We start from the raw sequence: 21427 nt of genomic DNA, 5'->3' as shown, positions 1-21427 counted from the left end.
TGTTCAGTTATTTGTGGTGTAGAACTCACCTTGTGAGTGTTTTACTGCTCAGCCTGGCTCCTTGACTTCCCCCTCCCCTGCTCAGTACTGTTCTTCTAATACCCATGAGCTTAGGTTCATATTCTGCCCACAAACTCGGGCTCTATTTAACTCCAGGGGATAGAGACAGGTGCTTCCCAGATGCAAACACTCATGCAGCTACTCTGAGGGGATTCACTTAAAAAAGTCAAATAGACACAGCATGAATGCATGGTGTGTGTGTGTGTGTGTGTGTGTGTGTGTGTGTGTGTGTGTGTTAAATCAAGGTTATTTTTTTTATTCCAGTGTGTAAATCATGGTTGGTCTTTTTATTCCAGTGTTTGTTTTCATACTTCAATGAGAGTTAGACACATGCTTGTTACTCTATTGGTCAAAATATGGAAATCAATGTTTACAAGTTTGGAGTCACTGGGTGAGTAGTTATATTCCTTACATAGAGTGGTAATTTCAATTTCAGAAAAAAGCAATAGAAAGTAAAATACTGTGCATAAATGGTAATGAGAGTGTGAACATATGTGTCCAACTACAGGGACCAGCACCTGTGCCTGGATGTATTTAAACACCACTGCCCACATTTAACCTCACAGAAAAATACACGTGACGCTTAGCATCTGCCATAAGAGATCAGATTTGAATTGCAACCTAAGGCTACTGTGCTTTGAATCAATGGCAGATGGCTTTTTGGGCATTGGTGTGACAGTGACACTCACAATGGACTTGTGAGAGCCACACATAAAGCTGCCTGGAGTTTGCAGTTGCCTGTGATGGGCCCATATCACAGTAGAGGGCATAGTGCATGGCAACCATGCCAGCTATGCATTGAGCCATATTATGATCATGCTATATCCTATGCTGGGGTTGTTTCTATTCAAGGGGTTATTCTACTTGTAGAAGAATTCATGGAAGTGTAAATTAAAATAACACAGTGCTATAAAATAAACAAATCATAGATTCTAATGAAACCTTTTGAAATTTTCTGTAATTTTTAAACTTTTTATTTCTGATACATTTTATATAGTCCCACCTCATAAGCACCCATATGTCTGGGATGAAATGTGTTGAGCTCTCAGTAGCATAGTTGCTAACAGGAAGTGACTGGGCTTTTCCTAGTCACTTGTCATGTAGTAGCAATGCTGTGACCATATTTTAGAACTTCTAATTCTGACATTAATAAGTGACATTATTAAGCTACTGATTCATTTCTTAGAGACCTACAACATCAGATATTTCACTTTTCAGGGTAGGACCTGGCCTGGACATGTTGCTGCCTGGTTATGCCTTTGATCCTTGCCCACATTCTTCAATCCCAATCACTGCTTTTTTTCCAGAATGAGTGTTTGTCTCCTTCATGCTCTATACACAAGTATAAAACTCAATTGATTCCCTCATAGTGATGAATGTCACACATCTCACCATCAAACTGCAAAAGTTAGGCATTTTGTGAATAGGGATGAGACTGACGCTCATCTTGGAAAAAAAAAACATAATGTGGAACCTGTATCTTTAGGCATCTATAGCAATAACACAAATTAAAGGTCAAATCAGACAGTGTAAGCAATGAGCACTCAAGCTTCATTGGAAAAAATTTGATTTCCAAGAAGATGTGACCCTCTAAGAAAGACGACACTGGGACACTTTCCAATAATGGATTTTGGCTCAAAGGTTGAAGGTTTTGGTGTTGTGCTGAGCAGTTTTCCAATATGGGAATGCTTTTTTGCTGTTGGTATGAACAGTGGTATTTTAGATTGAGATGAATTGATATGCCACTAGATAGGGTATTAAATTGGGAAAAGTATCATGGATTCTTGATACACTTCAACTTTCTGTTCTATTAGATACGAGACCAAGTTGAATGTTATGTTTAAATAACACCTGCTACCCATGTGTCCGAACAACTGGGTGGATATACTCACTTCTGGGTCCCCAAATTTCATCAAGAGAGGATAACACTTCTTTGACCTGATGATTGCTATAATTTATTGAGTTCCTCTTCAGCTAAGCACATGTGTGCCAATTCTGTTTGTGGTCCATATACCTCATCTCGGCAGGAATTCCGAGCACCAGTGTAGAAGGAAGGTGGGGTTCTGGAGTCAGACAGCCAGTGAGCATGCTCAGCCTGTTAATCTTTGTACTGGTCTCTTCTTCTCAGGGTAATGCAGAATACCCTTCACAGCTGTATCTGCAAACACAGAGGAACCTCGAATCCACACCAGCTTCTCCCAGCCTCGTTACAACAATCACATTCGTAATCTGAACTTCATCTTGGATCAGACAGACTTAGGCTACCACTGAGTCTCAGGAAGCAATGGAAAGCTCTGTCTCAGGTCATACAAGTGGGGTCTAGCTGCAATCTTATAAAACACAGTAGCACCCATGAGATACACTGAAAGAAAAGTCAGTCATATTGGGGTAAAAATAGTCAGGAGAGGGTGAAGACATGTGACCAGGAAATGAAAACTTACCTGTTTTCTTGTAGAGGTTTCAGGAAACAGAATTCATTGGAAGTGTCTTCGAATGTACCATTTATGCTTTTGCAGGAAAGCATTTCAAAACTCTTCAGTTCTCTCTGTTGTAGACTGAGTGAGCACAAAGAATACCGTGTCAGGTTTTCCACTATAAATGGGATTTATTACCTTTGCCATAAAGTGTGACCATAGAATTAACTGTCTCCATCCTGAAACTGATGTTGTCATGTGGTAATTTTTTCATAAATAAATTGAAAAAATATGATTAGGAAAGTTGTTCTTTCATCATACATAATTTCTGGGAGCATACCACGATTGCAAACCTGAATGTCATTCAATACAATTCAAAAATATGACAGTGGAGTAGTGAGTTGTTCTATAATTGGGTGTAAAATATTTTATCTGGAAAAATTCATAGGAGCCTAATTCATAGGCGTCTGAGTGTTGCTTTACTTTGCCGAGAGATGTGAACCTCAATGCTATACCCTATATGTGGCCTTGGCCACCACTCACAAAAGCTTTGTGCGTTTCCATCGTAGGAGAAAGGAAAACGTTGGTATTTTGGAATTCCTTTGAGGAATTAGCTCGGGCTTTCTCCGAATAAAATATAAATGGATTTGCTTAATGGGACTTCAGGTATTATAGTGATTAATAGTATATTGTGCTATAGTTAGGCCTTTCCATCTGCAGTAATGAATTATAAGCATTAAATGTGTATTTATTCCCAGTTAACCCCATTTCTAATCAGCATGCACTAGCCCAAGGCTTTTAAGATCTTTTAGGATAATTAAGTTAATAGGACAGTATAGATCACAGCCTGGCAAACAAACAGCCAGGCTCCGACATGACAGGTAAGCACAGCAGGCTGTGTAGATCGGTGACCATTACTGCTTGAGGCTCAGGAGAAGAGCAGGCAGAGACACAGAAAAGAGTGTCTCTTGTTTCTTTCTGTCTTTGCACTTGTCTGTCCAGGCAGCAGGAGGGGTCTTAGTTGGTAGGAATTTCTTGATGGAAAATTCTTAGTTGGATTAAGTCCTTATATCAGTGATTTTTTTTAAACCTCGGGTGAAGCATTCCTAAGTGTTCTTGGTAACTCTAGGCTTTGGTCCATCAACAAATGTAACAATAAAACTGCACATAGGTCAGAAGCAGCCGGCTCTGTTTTCTTTATTTTTTCCACACCCTCAATTTGTCAGTTTTGTACTTGGTGCTAATTCCATTTTTCCCCCAGGGAAACCTACCTGGGCAGCAACAGGTCTTTCTTCCAACAATCCCTGAGAAGAGAATCAAAATGGAGACGGAGAAAGATGACCCAGATCCTGGTGGTCTTGAATTGCCAAGGTAGTTGGGATGGATTTTTGTAGGCAAATTCATCTTATCTAGGTGGGTGCTTTATATCCTTATCCATTGGTTGTGAGTTTATTGTGTTGATGTATTGTGGCCTGAGAATTTAACATATACATCTGATTGTTGGGTTACAGTTTGTTGAGTTAGGATTTTAGTGGGTAGCTGGGACCAAAGGTGGGTTCCTGGCTGGCCAGGGCGACTAGCAATGGGAGTGCAGAGACCGCTGGGGCTAGAAGATAGCTAGGCTAACATGGCACAGGGACACACTGGAACCAGCCACCGCTGAGATAAATTAGCAATAGTTCCAATGGCCCACCAGAGCGAGAACTAGCGGCCGACAGGGTACTGGAACCAGTTCCACTGTTTTACCACAGCACCCCTGGGACCTAGCATAACTGCTGTCAAGCTGCCATGGGGATGCTCACCAACGCACTACAGGATCAATGTCAAGATGGCTGACTTCAACCTGACAAAGAGGAAACCCCAAGAAGCGATTTAAATCCTAGAACCAAACCATGGAAACCCACGGCACGCCCGGCCCTCATCACAATACAATCCATCCTTTTCACTACGCTGAGTCTGGATGGGAACACAGGAGGTTGTCTTGTAGCCACGTCCTGTGATCTGAGCTGTCCTCCTGGAAGGTGGAGGAAAGCTAACTAGACTTAGAAAGCTGAGGAAACTAATAAGACGTGGAACACTCAGGAAGTGATGAGTTACCTCCTCCTAAAGGTTACGTGAGTGTAAACAGATGCTGGAGACAGAGGACTGCAGAGGAGCTGCACCACATGAGAGTTGGGCAGGAAGCTCCTGCAGTAGAGTTTTCCATGTGAAGATGGACTTGGGGTGAATCAGATGTTTTTGCTGAGTGGCCGAAATCTCTATAAACTAACCTTTTATCCATGATCCTGTGAGTAACCCCAAACTCTATTTGTTCATCAAGCTAGGCTGAAGTGAAGTAGTTCCTGTGGTCTGCTTCTGACTTTCTATCTGGGGGGATTAAACATGACCTCACGTTGCCCCAAGAAAATGTACACAAATAAACATCGTGTACGGACCACAAATGCTCCTGACCAGAACAGGATGACTAAAACCATGAGGGCTGATTTAAAACAGCCTTGAGTTTGAACTATTGAACAAATAGAAAGTATAAAAACACGAAGTTTATTAAAGTTATGGGCCAGGGTCACAGTGTTTCTGAAACACAAACAATTCATAGAATTGGACCAAATGGCCAAGGTCTGTTCTATTCCTTGGAGATCCTTGTAAGGGTGATGTTAGTCACTCTATCTTTGTATATCATTTTGTACCCAAAAAGAAGAGGGTCAGTGTCACTGAGGAATCTCTTTGTGTGCCATGATTAGCTCTTGACAGAGAGGACAATCTTGTCTGCAAATATATATATATATATATATATATATATATATATATATATATATATATATATATATGTTAATTAGGAATATAGGGCACAATTTTAATTTTGAAAACTTTTCCCAACAATCAGCAGAATGTTCAATTTACCTCTAAGATATCTGAAAAAAAATTCTGAAAATTTGATGCGAAAGACTGTCAGATCCATCACTGTATGTTTGCCAACCTCTGTATGTTTGAAGCTGTTATTTCTTTCCTCTACTTAATATGCCTAAGGGCTTTGAGAATCATCTGTTCTCGAGAAGAGGGCTTTATCTGGGACTTAAATAGGTCATTTAACTTTATTGTGATTCCACATGGTGATTCCAACTCCATCAATTCCTGTGACACCGTTAAAATATATTTCCAAGTTTAGTAACATAATTAGGAGTTGTAAAGCTAAAAGAGACACTTTGTTTGTGCAATTACACTATTTACTGAATGTTCTAATTGCTTTAGTTATATTTCAATAAACCTTCAAGCCTTTGATACCAAGTTTCACTTTGAAAACATGATAAATGCATGTGTCTAAAACAATGTAATTACAGATTTATCCCCATTATTCACTACTTGATCTAATTATTTTATAAATAATTATTTGATCCCAGTCAGTTTATAAGAGTCATAGCCGATGATCAAGTGAATATTTCCCACATAAGTGCATTTTAATAAATTTCATTTAGGAAAAACAAATGACATGTCCTACCACCATACGATGATGTGGTGATGACTCTAAATTCAGACCAATGTTCAATTGAACTGGATTGCAAGTTTGTAATAAAATACTAAGCTCAGATCACCCTCAGTCAGTAAAGTTACCTTCTGCACTGGAATGAACTTGACTTAGGTTCCTGACATAGCAATGGCTAGGATATTTATTTTGGAGTCAGAGGTTGTGTGGGCTATTTCTTGGCTTTCCCATCAGTGGAGGATGCCATCTCTGAGACTGAGGTGGCTGCGTGGGTGAGTACTAGCCACAGTCATGATCATCTATTCGGTGAGAAGCACCAAATCTCAAACAGCAGATACACAAGGAAACAGAAGAGGTTCTGCTTTCAATGGATGAATTGTCCTCCTGTGTATCTGTGCTTAGCAGCAGTTGGGACACCAAATGTTGTTGAACTTGTGCTTGATTCCTCAGTGTCGGGTTATTACCCTGAGGTCAGGTGGGTGAAACCTGAAGCCTCTTGGACACACTGTTAGCATATCTAAGCCACTCTGCTGCCAGCTCCATTTTCAAAAGACATTCAATGAGATGTGTCTAGAACCTGCAAGAGCTGCTGCTTGTCTCTTATGTTAATCCTTAAACCAAACTGCAGTTGCCCCAGGGTGCATATCTGGATGCATGCAAAATAATATATATATTTATACCTCATAAGCATACTAAATTAGCACAGAACTGAAACTGGTTTAAACTGGATTGGGCATTTGGGATCTTTCATAGTTTATTCTTTAAACTTTAAAGTTGGTTTACTACTTGTTTTAATTAGTATAGACAAGCAAGGATATGTCCTGGGGGTGTTTTTAAAAAGATTTATTATGGACTAAGTTCAGAATGGGGTAAAAATGGAAAGAAGAAGCTAATGGTTAACAGACTCAGAGAGAGTGTGGGAATATACAGGGCAAAGGTCGCAGAGCAGAAAATATGTAGGATGAACACATTCAAAGATTTGTTCTTTCATGAGACATGAGTCCTATGTTAACAGATGGGTGTGATATTCAGCATTTGTGTCAAATTAGTTAGTAGATTTATGCTGCTTTGAAACAGGCATAAGAATGGTCAGGGTACGTCAGGGTAGACATGTTGATTTTTTTCCACAGGGACCATTTTTAGTGCACACACAGAGGTTATAATTAATATAATGCAATTTGTATTAAATATGCACAAAAGTTATACTAAAAGTGAGATCCTGTAAATTTAAACCAAGTTGTGTTCCCAGCTCACCCAGGTAAAAACGGCTATCACCAAGAAGACAAGCAGTCAATGGTGGTGGGGTTGTAAGGAAATGTACAATAATACACAACCCATGTACCCGACTCCTGGGTGTCACATGAAGCAGTTACCAGAGATACCTACACATTTATGTTTAATGCAGCATTTATCCATAAGAGCTAAGAAATAGAATCAGAGAAGGTGTCACCAACAGGTGACTGGATGAAGAAAATGTGATTAATATAGAGCAAAGAATTCTACTCAGCCATAAAGAAAAATAAAATCCTGACATTTACAGGAAAGTGAATGTAACTGGAAAACATCATGTTGAGCGAGAGGAAGCCAAATCAGAAATGTAAATACAACATGATTTTTATCTGTTAGAAAAAATATTGACATTAGACTATATGTAATATAGTTTCCATAAAATTAGAAGGCATGTACAGGAAGTAGAAGGATAGTCTGGACAATGGGTTTAAAGGGAGAATAAAGTGAGAGAAAGACTTCTATGAGTCTAGGTTGAACCATATATTCCATATATATACATGTGTCAGGGACCCATAAGGAAATGATATGGGGAAAGGTAGGAACTAGTGAGCAGAAAGAGGGGCATAGAAACGGGACCGAAGTGCAGTGATGTGTACAGAAATTTCCATACTATGGTGGATGGCTGTATATTCTTAGCTGAGATGTTCATATGGCTAACATATTGCATAGAGATGTCATAGTCAAAAGTAAATAAATAACGCTCATATCAAACCATTAACTAAACCACAGGGTACATTTAAACTGTGACATTTTCACCAAGTGTCCATTTTCTCAGTTTTAGATTCTAGTTTGGAACCCCAGACCCCCTTACTCCTCCTGTCTCCCTGGTGACCTCTGACCTGTGACAGATTCATGCTGCGGGCTAGAATACATATCTTATGGGTTTAGTTGACTCTTTTCTATCATGGCAATGGAGAAGTGGGCACTGGGCAGCAGACTTTCTCCTTTGGAGAGGCAGTGCCCTGCACTGCCCGTGTGGAGCTCATCACCACATCCATCCTGTCACCGGTGACAGTCCACCTGCAGGGCATGGACAAGTAGATGCTGGGTGGTCAGGACCATCTGTTCTCAGTTGATTGCTTCCATGTGCAAATGAGACTACTAGGGAGTCAGCCACTAAGTCTAAGCCATAGTCCAAGGAAAAGATATTATAAATAGGGACCTTCCAATCTAGGATGAGGGCCGAGGATACCCAGAGAGAGTCTTTCTTTCCATACGGGTGCTGAGGACTGACCCGAAGTCGCCTTTACTCGTGAGCCCTCTCACAGCCCCTCCAGCTGGCCTTTCAGGCTAACCTTTCAACACTGGTCTGGAAGGACTCTCCTCTCTCTAATTTGCTGGAAAAAAAATTGAAAACGATTGCGTTACTCCTTGTTCACATGCTGGATAAAATCACCCCTTAAAATCATCTTGGCTTAGCAATCTCTTTTTTGGGAAGCTTTCTAATCACTCCTTCTTCAGGCTCCTCTCATTTTGATCAGATTTATTTCTTCATTATTCTATCTTGTCAGATTGTGTTTTTCTAATATAAGTGTATTTCTTCTAGGCTGTCTAACCTAATGCTATGTAGCTACTCATATTGGTTCGGTCATTTTATTGTCCTGCAGTCTGTTAGAGGACTCTTTACTTCACTGTCACCTCTATTATTTTTTTTTTTGATTTTTAATTTTTCTTCCTTAGTTGGTTTATCAATGTGTCTGTTGTTTTTCAGAAACAATTCTTAATTTCCTGGATTGTTTTTCATTGTCTTTCTGGGAGCCCTTAATTATGGCACAGATCCGACTTACTGTTTTCCTTCTGCTGTTTCCGGGTTTAGCTGCCTTTTCTTTTCCTAGTCCATTGGAGTCATATGAAGTTGTTTATTTGAGTCATCTGTTTCCTTTATCTGGGCCTTCTTTTATTACACTTTCCCGATAACCCTGCACACATCCCCTGGTACTTCTTATCCCCTTACGACTTCCGCAGGCCCCACGGGCTGCTGGTGAGTGTTGTTCAACTTCAACACAAGGTGCTGTCTTTGGTTTTGTTTTCCCTCCTGATATCGATCTCTAGATTCACAACATCGTGGTTGAAAAGGACGCTACAGATGACGGCAGCCTTCTTAAGTCAGGATTTGTCTGTGCCCAGTAGAAATCTTTCCGGGATACTCATCTGTGTGCCTGAGAGGACGGTGCGCCGCAGCTGTGGGGCGCAGAACTCGCACGAACCCTTACTTTAGTCTGCTCTGCTGTGTCCTTATTGATTTCCTGTCCAGATGATCTAGCCTTTGGTGGGAGTGAGGTACCGAAGTCCCCACTCTGATTGTATTGCTATCCATTTCTCCCTGTAGCTCTGTTAATATTTGCTTTATACATTTTGGTGAGCTGACGTTGGGTGCATATATACTGATAATAGCAGTATCCTCTGGATGAATTGATCTCTTCATCATTATATAATGAGCTCCTCCGTCTCTTCTGACAGATTTCAGCGGAGCGCATATATTGTCTAGTGCCAGCTTCGCCACTGTGGTCATCTTTTCAATTTCTATTTCTTCCCATTGTGTTGGCTTCGGTGTCTCCAAACTGTAGAGGCATCTGTCCCAACAGTGTATTATTCAATTTTTTTTCTAATTTCTGTTTGTTAGGCTGTTTTGTGTGTGCTGATTAGCAGTTTGCTCTGCTTCTTCTTAAGTCGTTACCATTTTAAACCTCTCTGTAGAAGTGGTCCATCTTCACTTTTGAGCTGTCAAACTTTCTCTTTCTTTGTTCTCTTGGACTGGACATGTTTGAACCCCTTCTCTCTGCCCTTTGTGCATCTTTGGGAATCCCAAGAGGCTTCTGTAAAGCATCTAACATGTATTTTAAGGCAATAAAAACTTAAATTCTATTATATCCCGATCTCTGCCCTTCTGTTTCCTGAGTTGTAAGCCACTGACACAAAATATACATTTTTTTTATTCTTAGCCTTTAAGAAACTATTTTAATTGGCATTTGTTGTAATCCTTTTTATTCTAAAGATGTAGCAGTTCATTAGTGTATTCTACCTCAGACCATGTAGCACCAACATCTAATTTTATCTTTTCCAATTGCCTTTTTGCATCCCTTCATTTCAAATTACTCTCTGCACCATTTTTTTTCTTTTTTGATGCAGATCATGATGGATTCTCTCAGCTCTTTACTTGGTTGTCTGAAGGTCTTCATTTTGTCTTCATTTCTGAAAGATACCTTAGCATGTATAGTATTCTTGTTTGACTATGGTTTTGTTCAATATTTTAAATATACTATTAGACTCCTTTTTGGAAAATTCCTGCTGAAAATGTCACCAGTACTTTCTTGCCATGATGGACTTCCTCTAAAATTGCAATCCAATAAAATAGAATAGAATAGAATAGAATATGTTCCTTCTCTTACTTTTTTTCTTTAGGTATATTGACACAGTAACATGTAAAGTTACCAATATATATACCCAAGATTTGGAGAAACATCAGACATTATTTTGTTAAGGCATCAATTTTTCCCAGAACTTTCTACCATTACCCTCTGTAAATAGTTCATACAGGGTCTCTCACAGGCTTCTCCAGATGAGCTTCCAGCTGTGAGCCATCACCCACCTGAGAGGAAGTCACATGGTTTTATTTTTTGTGTGTTTTTATTTGTTTGTTGTTTGTTTTTACCTTCTGGAGATATCACTTCGTGATTAGCAGGAGAGTGTTTCATCTCCTTTATGAAAGCATGAAGATGATGGGGACCACTACAGAAAACTTCAACCTACCACAGAAAACAACAACCTACCACAGAAAACTGCACCTACCTCAGAGAACAACAACCTACCACAGAAAACAACAACCTACCACAGAAAACTACAACCTACCACAAAAAACTACAACCTACCACAGAAAAATACAACCTACCACAGAAAACTACAACCTACCACAGAAAACTATAACCTACCACAGAAAACTATAACCTACCACAGAAAACAACAACCTACCACAGAAAACTATAACCTACCACAGAAAACTACAACCTACCACAAAAAACTACAACCTACCACAGAAAGCAATAACCTACCAGAAAACTGCAACCTACCACAGAAAACTACAACCTACCACAGAAAACTATAACCTACCACAGAAAACAACAACCTACCACGGAAAAGTACAACCTACCACAGAAAACTACAACCTACCACAGAAAACTGCAACCTACCACAGAAAGCAATAACCTACCACAGAAAACTACAACCTACCACAGAAAACTGCAACCTACCACAGAAAACTATAACCTACCACAGAAAACTACAACCTACCACAGAAAACTACAACCTACCACAGAAAACTACAACCTACCACAGAAAACTGCAACCCACCACAGAAAACAACAACCTACCACAGAAAACTACAACCCACCACAGAAAACTACAACCCACCACAGAAAACTACAATCTACCAAGATACAGAGTTGCCCAGACTGGTTCTAATGGACACATCAACAAAACACTCCCACATCTAAGGCTCAGGAACTTTGCAGAAGAAGGGCTTAAAAGACTGTAAAGTCTGGAGGATCAGAAAATTTGCTGTGAGATTTTGTCTCCTAGAAATATAAGAAACTATGATCAAAAAGTCTCACTAACCTAAGCTTCATAGTACTATACCATTAGATAAGCCAAAGTAGAAGGGGTGAAGCCCAGGGGGTCTACAAGAACTGCAGGCACTGACTCAGCCTGGGAGCACAAGAAGTAGTTCTCCCCAGGGAGGAGCACAGCAATAGTGGTTCAGAACCTACTGTTAGCACTGAAGATATACATACAGGTAGCATTATATTCACTAAACAGGTTATAGCTAGGAATAAATATGTATCTACATATACATATATGTATGCAATATGAGTTAGTTAAAAAAAAGTCCATTATTTTGAAAGGGAGTAGAGAAAAATTTATTGAAGGGATTAGAAGGAGGAGACAGAATGGAGAAATGCTATTAAATTATAATCTCAAAAATAAACTTAAAGAAATTAAAAGAAAAAATGATCTAACCACCAAGAAACATATAAATGTGTGCATCTATATCACTAGGACATATCAAAGAACTTATATTAGGCCCATTTAATTAGGAAGTTGTTCTCATGTATAACTATAATTTCAAAGAGACTGCAATCTCATGTTAACTTAGGGAATTCAGATTTTGGAAGTGGGAGGTTCAAACCAGTTGCAATGGCTTTAAAATAAGAATCTGGTTCTGTTTGCTCTCATGTATTAGTAACCCTGTTGGTATATACTCCAGTTGATTCAGCATTAAGCATCCAGTACATAAGGAAACAAACTGTGAGATGGTTTAAATACCACTACAGCTTTGAGTGTTTGAACATATTAGTATAACTGCATACAGCGTGTTTGAATTACAGCTTACATTCTGAGATGAATTTCTTTGATATTCAAGATGGTAGATACTTCCAAGTTGTATTCGTTAAATGTATTGCTGTAATTCTACCCTTTTTCCTCATCCTGTATTATTTCAAAGTTAGTTAGATATATATGTTATAGATATGAAAGTGAAAATGTAATGCACAAATCTATATTCTTTCTAATTTGAACCCCATTTGATACAAACTGCCCATGAAGTAAAAGTTTGTTGAACTATGGAAAGTATTCCTTCACATTGCCTCTGACTTCAGGGACCAACATAAAAAGAGATTCATCTAAATGTTTTTCACATGAGCCTTGTGTTCTAGTCATTGGCAGTCCTGTGGGTGCTAAGACCTTCTTGGGGCCTTACCACACTTGTCCTCTGGAGCCTTTTGCTGTGTCAGTTGAGAGGAATCTCCAGGTCCTTGCTGTCATTTTTTTATTATCAAGGTCTGAGAGCTAAGGCATGAAGGACTTCTTGAGCCTCTGTGACATGATTTCCTTGAGGCAAACGGGAGACTGCCTAAGTCGCTCGCAGAAGCATCAGCACCTCATTCATCCAGAGCCTGAGCAGCCGAGAATATCAGAGAGGGATACTTCAGAGGGCACACATGCTATAAACAGCTTGAGGATATGGAGAAGGTAGGAGCTGGTTCACACTGGCTGTAGTAGTTTTTCTTGTATTTTCTTGTTGTAAAACAAACTATCATAAAGATTATCTATGATGCCATAGATCAGTGACCAGTGTTCTTCATGCTTGCTAGAAATGTGGCAAATGAGTTTGTGGGGATGGCTTTTAGTGGGACTTTCAGTAAGGGGCTTCAGAACCAAATCCAAAACCTAAGGGACATAGCCAAGAACAGTTGAGATTAGAGACTTTGAATGATTACTTTATTGATGTATTTCAAACTGGAAGAGTGGAGGGGTAGATATAAATGAACAATATTTCTGTGAAGATGATGTAGCAGTTTAATAAACACAAACATCTTGAGGGTATTTGATGATTTGGGAGGATTGGTTCATGCTGTCACTGCACACAGAAAGGGGACTTCTGTGTGACTCAAGAAAACATGCTTAGGACCCTTATGATCAAAAGGACAGACAAATAGACAAAATGAAAAGTGTTGATATTGAAATTATATCTCAAGAACAGCAAATATTTAACAGCTATAGTAATACACACCAGAAAAGAGAATGGAAGGGAAAATGATCCAGAAAGAAGAATGCATCATAAAACAGATACAAATAAGGAAATTCTCTTAGAACAGACAGGTTAGTGAAGCTCAAGACAGTGGAGACTGGATCACTGTTCTTCCTAAACAGGGCATCAGTTAAGATAAAAGGATGTAGGCTAGTGCATAGTTCTAAGATACTGTTGAAGATAAATTACAGAACTCAAAATGGCACATGTGCCCATATTGAGAGCATGTAATGTATCTATGGAGAAAGATAAAACTACACAAAGGAACATACCTTCACAACCTTTGATTTTCAGAGATAGAAATACCATGTTAAAAATAATTGTATCAGCATCAACACAAAGGTTTTACATGTTATTGACAAGCAAGGATATTTCTGCCCCAAGTTCCCTCTCAGTACAAATAGTTTTTTAAAACTATTAAATGAAGCAATGTATATAAAACTTGAAAATGACCCTCATAAGTTTTGGTCTAAGAAATGTGTATATTTAGCTAGAAGTGAAGACAGGATGAATATTTTTAAGGAATATAATACTTGAGAAAATATTTTCTCTTTTACAAACTTCAAGTGGTTGCAAGGGTCTCCAATGAGAAGAACGTTGTCTTAGCTAGTATTTCTACAGCTATATGAAACATCAAGGCAAAAAAATCTTGGGGAGGAAAGAGTTTATTTGCCTTTTACTTCCACATCACTGTTCTTCATGAAAGGAAGTCAGGACAGAAACGCAAACAGGGCAGGAACTTGGAGGCAGGAGCTGATGCAGAGGTCCAGGAGGGGTGCTGCTCACTGGCTTGCTCCTCATGGCTTGCTCTGTCTGCTTTGTTTTAAAACCCAAAACCACTCACTCCAGGACAGTACCACCCAGAATGGGCTGAGCCCTCCCTCATCAAACAGTAAGCAAGAAAATGATGCCTTACTGGTTTACCTACAATCTGATTTTATGGAGGCATTTTCTTAATTGAGGTAATCTCTAATCAGATGACATTACGTGTGTCAAGTTGACATAAAACTATCCAGCCCCAGGGCAGGAGAGAGTAAAAGTCTAGACTTCTGAGCTCCAGCTGCTCTACTTCTCCATTTAAATTCAGGCGGCAAATTCTAACCTTGAAGATTCAGATTTGCTTCCTGTGTTCTTGGTAGTTTGTGAGTATGAAGTGAGCCCACATTTGTGTCTTGGTTCTCTGCTAATTTTATTGCTATTGAGAAGTGCTAGAAATATACAACCAGTTCGGCGTTTAAAAGCAATGGCTTACTTCCAATTGGTAAACCATGGATGGACTCAGGATGGAGCTCCTGAATCCAGCCCAGCATAGTTGGAAAATGTGAATGATAACTATTGCTTTTGAAGTTTTTACTGGCTCATGTATAAAGCTTGGCACTCAGCTGGTCAGGTGGTCATTTCATCAAGAACCGATAACAGCCTGAGGGCTTTGACCTACTTAAGGGATTAATAATGTGAAGCCTCTTTGGAGATGGTGGAAAGTGTGAACTAGGAACTCACTGGGGGAAATGAAACACTGGGGCTGTGGTTGTGATGGCCACATTGGGTCCCTGGCTTCTTGCCTTTCCCAGGTTTTTGCCACTGTGATGCCTCTACCATGACAGAGTCTTTGAGGAAACCTACTATTCCTCCAGGGTCAACTGTTCTCACTTTAAGTTGTCCTTAGTATTTTGTCACAGGTAAGATAAAAAACGACTATCACTATGGACATGTAAACTGTGCCAAGAGTTCCTCCAATCCCATTTCTGTTGCTATGATAGTCCATTCTAACCAAAAACAGCTTTGAGGGGGAAAGGTTTATTTTCTTCTGACACTTTCAGGTTGCAGTCCATAGTTAAGAAGAGTCAGAAAAAGTCAGGAGGAATTTGAATCAGATATCATTCAGGAACACTAATTGTAGCTGGCTTTCTGGATTGTTCACAGGACCACACTCAAGTAGCTTTCTTATACAAGTCAGGGCTCTCCCTCCTGGAATCGTGTCACAGACATCTGGCTGAGTCTTTCCACATCAATTAGTACTGAAGACCATCCCCCACAGACATGACGTAGGGAGTTCTTCAGTGGACATTTGATAAAGTGAGATGGGACAATGGTGATTCTATGTGTACATTCATATGGTCAAAGGGAAACCACCTGAATGTTTTGATTTTCAGAGCAGAATGGCTAGAGCTGAGACTCTCATGTCTGGGAGATAAGATCACAACCACTGCAGCTGATTTAGAGCAGGTTGTATGTGTCTCAGAAGTGCACAGGCCATTTACATAGAAGCACCAACCACCCTGAACTACTTCCCCAAGCGGAGGCAAAAGATACACACAAAGACACATACCAGAACGTCCCAAGAAGCTTTACTGTTAATGGTCTCAGTGTGAAACGAGTCCATAAACTGTGACACACCCATACAGCTGCTTAGCAACAGGGACGAGAACCGTCTGGTGTAGACGTCACAATGATTAGGCTGAGCAAATGCCACACAAAGCAGAATGTATTCCGCATGATTCCACTTATAAATCCCGGGATGAAGTAAGCTTACTTGTGTTGAGAGATCAAAGCTAAGTAAAGGCTTCTCTGGGGAAGGTGTTCAGAGAAGGGGAGGCAAAGGGGCGACGGAAGGGAGAGAAAAGACCATTTTGATTGTGCTGATGGTTCTGTGGATATAAAATGTGTCCCCATTTATGAAATCATATAGTTTAACTATGCTCACCATGTCGCATGCTAAACATGCCATGATACAGCTATTAAACATGTGTAGCCTGTATTTTCCTTCCACGTGTAAAATGGTTAGGATTTTAAGACAAAGCATTGATGTTTAAGAACTGAAAAAAAAACTAAGTAGTGTCAAGATAGTACCTTCCAGGAACATGGACAACTGAAGTGTGAGTTATTTGATGATTTTAGACCAAACAAATAGTAATTTCAAATCTATCAGAAAGCCTTTAAAATGTCAGAGGAATAAATGCTGTGCTGCCTACATGTTAGCAGTTTAGCACAAGCAAGAAAACTCAAATAGGCCAGTCAGTCATGGATGGGGGTAGAGTCACAAAGCATAGGCTTCAAAACCACTGGGTCAAATCCATCAGCCTTTAAAAATACCCCCCAAGCAAGTACACAACTGCAAGAGAAACATTGTTTACTCCAGGGAAAACTGATGATTTAGGACACCAAGCCGGTCTGTCCCCTGAGAGCTAGTGCCAGCACCATAAAACCAGGAGGGAAATTGCCCCAAATGTCCCAGCTATTCCCAGTTTTAAAAAGCGAAAATAAATATCTTAATGATTTACATTAAAATTGCTAGTTACAAATGTGACAGGGAGAAAGGCATAAGAGTCATTAGCTTAGTAAGGAACAATGCCTCGGGCTGTTCTGCCACCAGGAGAATATAATATCCTGTTTGCATAAGTCTATACTCAGAAAAAAAAGGAAAATATTAAACCACACATGCTGTGCATAAATAGAAGAAGTTGTTATGGATTGATCATTTGACTTTCTGTTTGTGAAATTCAAGGGGATCAGCTGGCAGGATTAAGATCCCTGGTGGCAAAATAAATATGTTCAATACTAGGATGAGAATTCTGTTCCAGTAGCAGATACTGTGTACGCTGCTTAGAACTCAACCTAACTACAGATTTGAGGGACGTGTGCAAACAGGATCAGAGGGGCTTGGAGGGGCTCAGTGTTATAGCCCTTGCCTAAGCACACACGTGTGAGGTTCTGTGTTCCAGGTCCAAAAGCTCTTACCTCCCCTGAAAAGACTCGAATTCTTTCATGAGTTACATAAAGGATGTGGCATATAACTGAAGGGCTACATTTCCAATAGGAAAACCAAAATAATGAATTCTTATAAACTGTCAATTATTCCCAATTTAAACTCCAATGTAGTAAAAAAAAAATCCAAAACCAATATAAAATGTTTGAGTGGATATAGCAAGATAGACATAAATTATCCACTTGAAAGGTGAGGTTGGATAACAGAGGTCTAATTTCTGCAAATGACCTGTCTGAGTCCAGAAGAATCAGGCTGGACTTTGGGGGAAGCTCTGTGACACATTCATGCAGATTACGTTCCTCTTTTCAACTCTAATGAAAAGAATAATTATGACTTATTTTGTCTGGAGGGAAAAATGACACGAATACCAAATGCTTACCAAGGAAAAGCATAGAGGAGTTTGCAAATCACAAATGCTTCAAAAAGTAAGGCACAAATGTGCGGTTTGCAATCAACCGCAGAAAAGGGCTTAGCACCCTTCTTCACTGAATGAGCATCACTTAATCTTATTAAGAGGTGAGAAGATAATTGATAAACTGCAGCTATTATATCTAATCACAGTGTTAAGAAAAAAAAAAAGAGACACCGGCGCTTATTCACAGAAACACCGAGCCCATTAGAATTCAGTCTCAAACACCATAATTACCAGGAGAAACTGGTGAAAATGTAATTAGTGCTAAGAGCAGGTGAGCCATGCCAACTCCCAGCTAATATTGTTCCTGGGGTCTTAGCCAGAACAGGGCAAAGAGAAGAGAAAGCAAGGACCTTGGAGACTAAATCTCAGAGCAGCCATCAGCTTTAGTGAGCTGGCTATGAATGGGGGCTCCAGAGAGCCTATGGAGAGCTTCTCGAAGTGGGGTGCTCCATGGCACTTCTGTGTTTTTTATGGGAACCATAAATTAGCATCTCTCGCATGTATTCCTAAGGTTCGGAGGATGGCTGAGAACATAAATGCTGATGTCCCTGGGGTCCAACTCCACAAGGGAAGTAAAACATAGAGAAGGTAGAAGGAGTGATTGGTGCCTGATAAAACCCTTAATTCAACAGAAATCCACACTGTATAGATGTGCAGGAAATCTGGCTCCTTATTGAAAGAAAAGGGAACTAAGGCAGGGAAGGGGATCAGAAAGTCATAATCAACCCATTGCGGCATCCCTGTGTTCACATGAAAATGCCCCTGGTCTAATGTGATTTCCTCATAGAGAGCCGAGCTGTGAGCTTTTCTGTGTAAAAGAGCAGATTTCACTCCATCTGCCATGAGATAAATGCTTCTGAGGGTCCCCACTGTGATTTGAGGGCATTGGTGAATTAGAAGCTACTGATGACAGAACAGAACTGATCATCTACTCTGGCAAATAGCTCCCCAGACACCAGGCCTTGAGAAGCGCTCCTTTCTATCAAGGCAAAATCAGCTCAGTGCTCTCTCCATGGTATAAGCAGACTGAGTATTTGCAGGATGCTTACATTTTGCTTTACATAGACTGGATTCTGACTCTCACCTCCTACAGCTGACCTCATCACAATCTCTGGATCTTCCACTTCAAAAGAAAATTGAAGACCCCTGCCATGAATGTGAATGGTCTTGAACCTTACTTGTGGACTCCGGAGCTAAGCATTCTCAGCATCTGAACTGTTGAAGACAGGTGTATCTTCTGGTAGTCAGAGGCTCTTTATAAGACTGAAATGATCACACACACACACACACACACACATACACACACACACACACACACACACACACAAAAAAGACTGAAATGATCCATCAGAATCGGGATGGGCCAACATTCAGTCACTGATCTGGAATCACTTGCTTAGAAGTTTAGGCTCATTGTGTATGTTACATAGGAAGGTAGCATCCATCATGTCTTGTTAAGCATGTTGAGTAAGACAAGAATTTTTCACTGGGTAGTTTGTTGTTGCAACCCAGTAAGTTTGAGTGCGAGTGATGCTACCTCACATCTCTTGCTGCCTGTCAGCTTTCTTCTAAAAGAGGAAATAAGTGTAAATTTCAGACACATAGCAGGTTTATCTGGCAGATATTTTAATAGATGCCCCTGCCTTAGATATTGCTCTACTGCTATGAAGAGACACTATGGCCAAGACAGCTCTTATAAAAGAAAATATTTAATTGAGTTATTATATACAGTGCTAGAGAGTTAGTACATAATCACCATCATGGTGGTAGATAGGTACCAGGCAGGCATAGTGATGGGGCAGTGGCTGAGACCTTTTTACCCTGATCTACAGGCAACAGACAGAGACTGGTCCTGGCATGGACTTTTGAAACCTCAAAGCCCACCCCCATTGTCACACTTCCTCCAAAAACATCACACCTATTCCAACAAGACTACACTTCCTAATCTTTCTAATACTTCACAAATAATTCCATTCCCTAATGACCAAAGGTTTAAATCTATGAGACAATGAGGGCTATTTTCATCTCATTCAAACCACCAGAACTTCTGAGTCTGTATAGTAGGAAAAGAAGGCCATTGTTTTGGTTTGTTTATTTGCTGCTTAATTCTTCTCTCATATATTATATGCCAATTGCATTTTTCTCTCCTTCCCCTCAGCCAGTCTCTACTCCCCAGATCAACCCTTCCTCTGCCTCCTCTCAGAAAACAGCAGGCCTTCCAGGGATATCAACCAAATACTGCATAACATGCTACTACAATAAGACAAGACACATACTATCGCATCAAGGCTGGACAAGGCAACACAGCAGGAGGAAAAGAGTCCTACAAGTAGACAAAAGAGTCAGTGACACTCCCACTCCCACTGCTAAGATTCATACAAGAACACCAACTACTCAGCCATAACTTATATGCAGAGGATGTAGGCCAGACCCTTAGAAAGATAGAACTAGAAAATAATCTTCCTGAGTGAGGTAACTGGACTCAGCAAGACTAACGGTATGTATTCACTTAGAAGTGAATGTTAGCTATAAAGCAAAAGGCAACTGTGTTACAGTCCGGAGACCCAGAGGGGGTAAATAACAAGAAGGGCTGAATGGGAGACACAAGGATCTCCTGGGGTAGGGGGGAAGGGAAAGACACCATTTTACCTCACAGAGCCAACTGTTGCCAATTTCATTAGGTCTCAGCAGCCCTTCACTCCTGCCTTTGTTCAGAATTCTCCTTGGATAGTTAACCAACAGAAGTCACATCACCTATAGTTTCTACAAAGAATTGAGCTTTCATGCATACAGCAACTGCAGGCAGACCACAACTCACTGAACACTCATAGCTTCTGGGTCTCCCTTCACTCTGTGATCATTGGCCACTGGACCCTGAGCATGAAGGGAACAGAGTCTGTGAACAGGGTTTCAGACAGCCCGTAAGAACTAACAGAAATGACAACATTACAGGATCAGCTTCAGAGAGACAGACCAACTTTATTTGGGGTGAATTAAGGGTTCTGTAGTTCAGAGGAAAGGAGGTAGGAAAATCCAGGATGGACAAAGGTCATTGGCTGAAGGCTAAGGCACTGAGATGTGTCATTAGCATGGAGAGGCATTCCAGGAATCTCAGGGACTATCTGAACAGGTTCTTATTGGGAGAAAGCCTGTAATCTAACCAAGGCTCTGTGACACTCCACAAGTTAAAGCATGGGAGTTTTGAGTTCCCCAACAAAGTCAAGAAGAAGAAACCCTGAGGAGAAGTCTGCCATTTTGCACTGAGTTGGGGCTTCTGGAAATGCCAGACTTCAACACCTTAGCATCTTGTGTTATTGGACATGCACAGGCTTGCCCTGTCCAGGGTTCCATAACACCTGTCTTCTTTTCTAGAATGAATTCTACCTGGTTCTTCCAGCTTAATCCCTTTTTCGGTGTA

The sequence above is a fragment of the Rattus rattus genome, chromosome 2, assembly GCF_011064425.1.
Source record: "Rattus rattus isolate New Zealand chromosome 2, Rrattus_CSIRO_v1, whole genome shotgun sequence".
Lineage (NCBI taxonomy): Eukaryota > Metazoa > Chordata > Mammalia > Rodentia > Muridae > Rattus > Rattus rattus.
Note: the sequence above shows the minus strand (reverse complement) of the source record.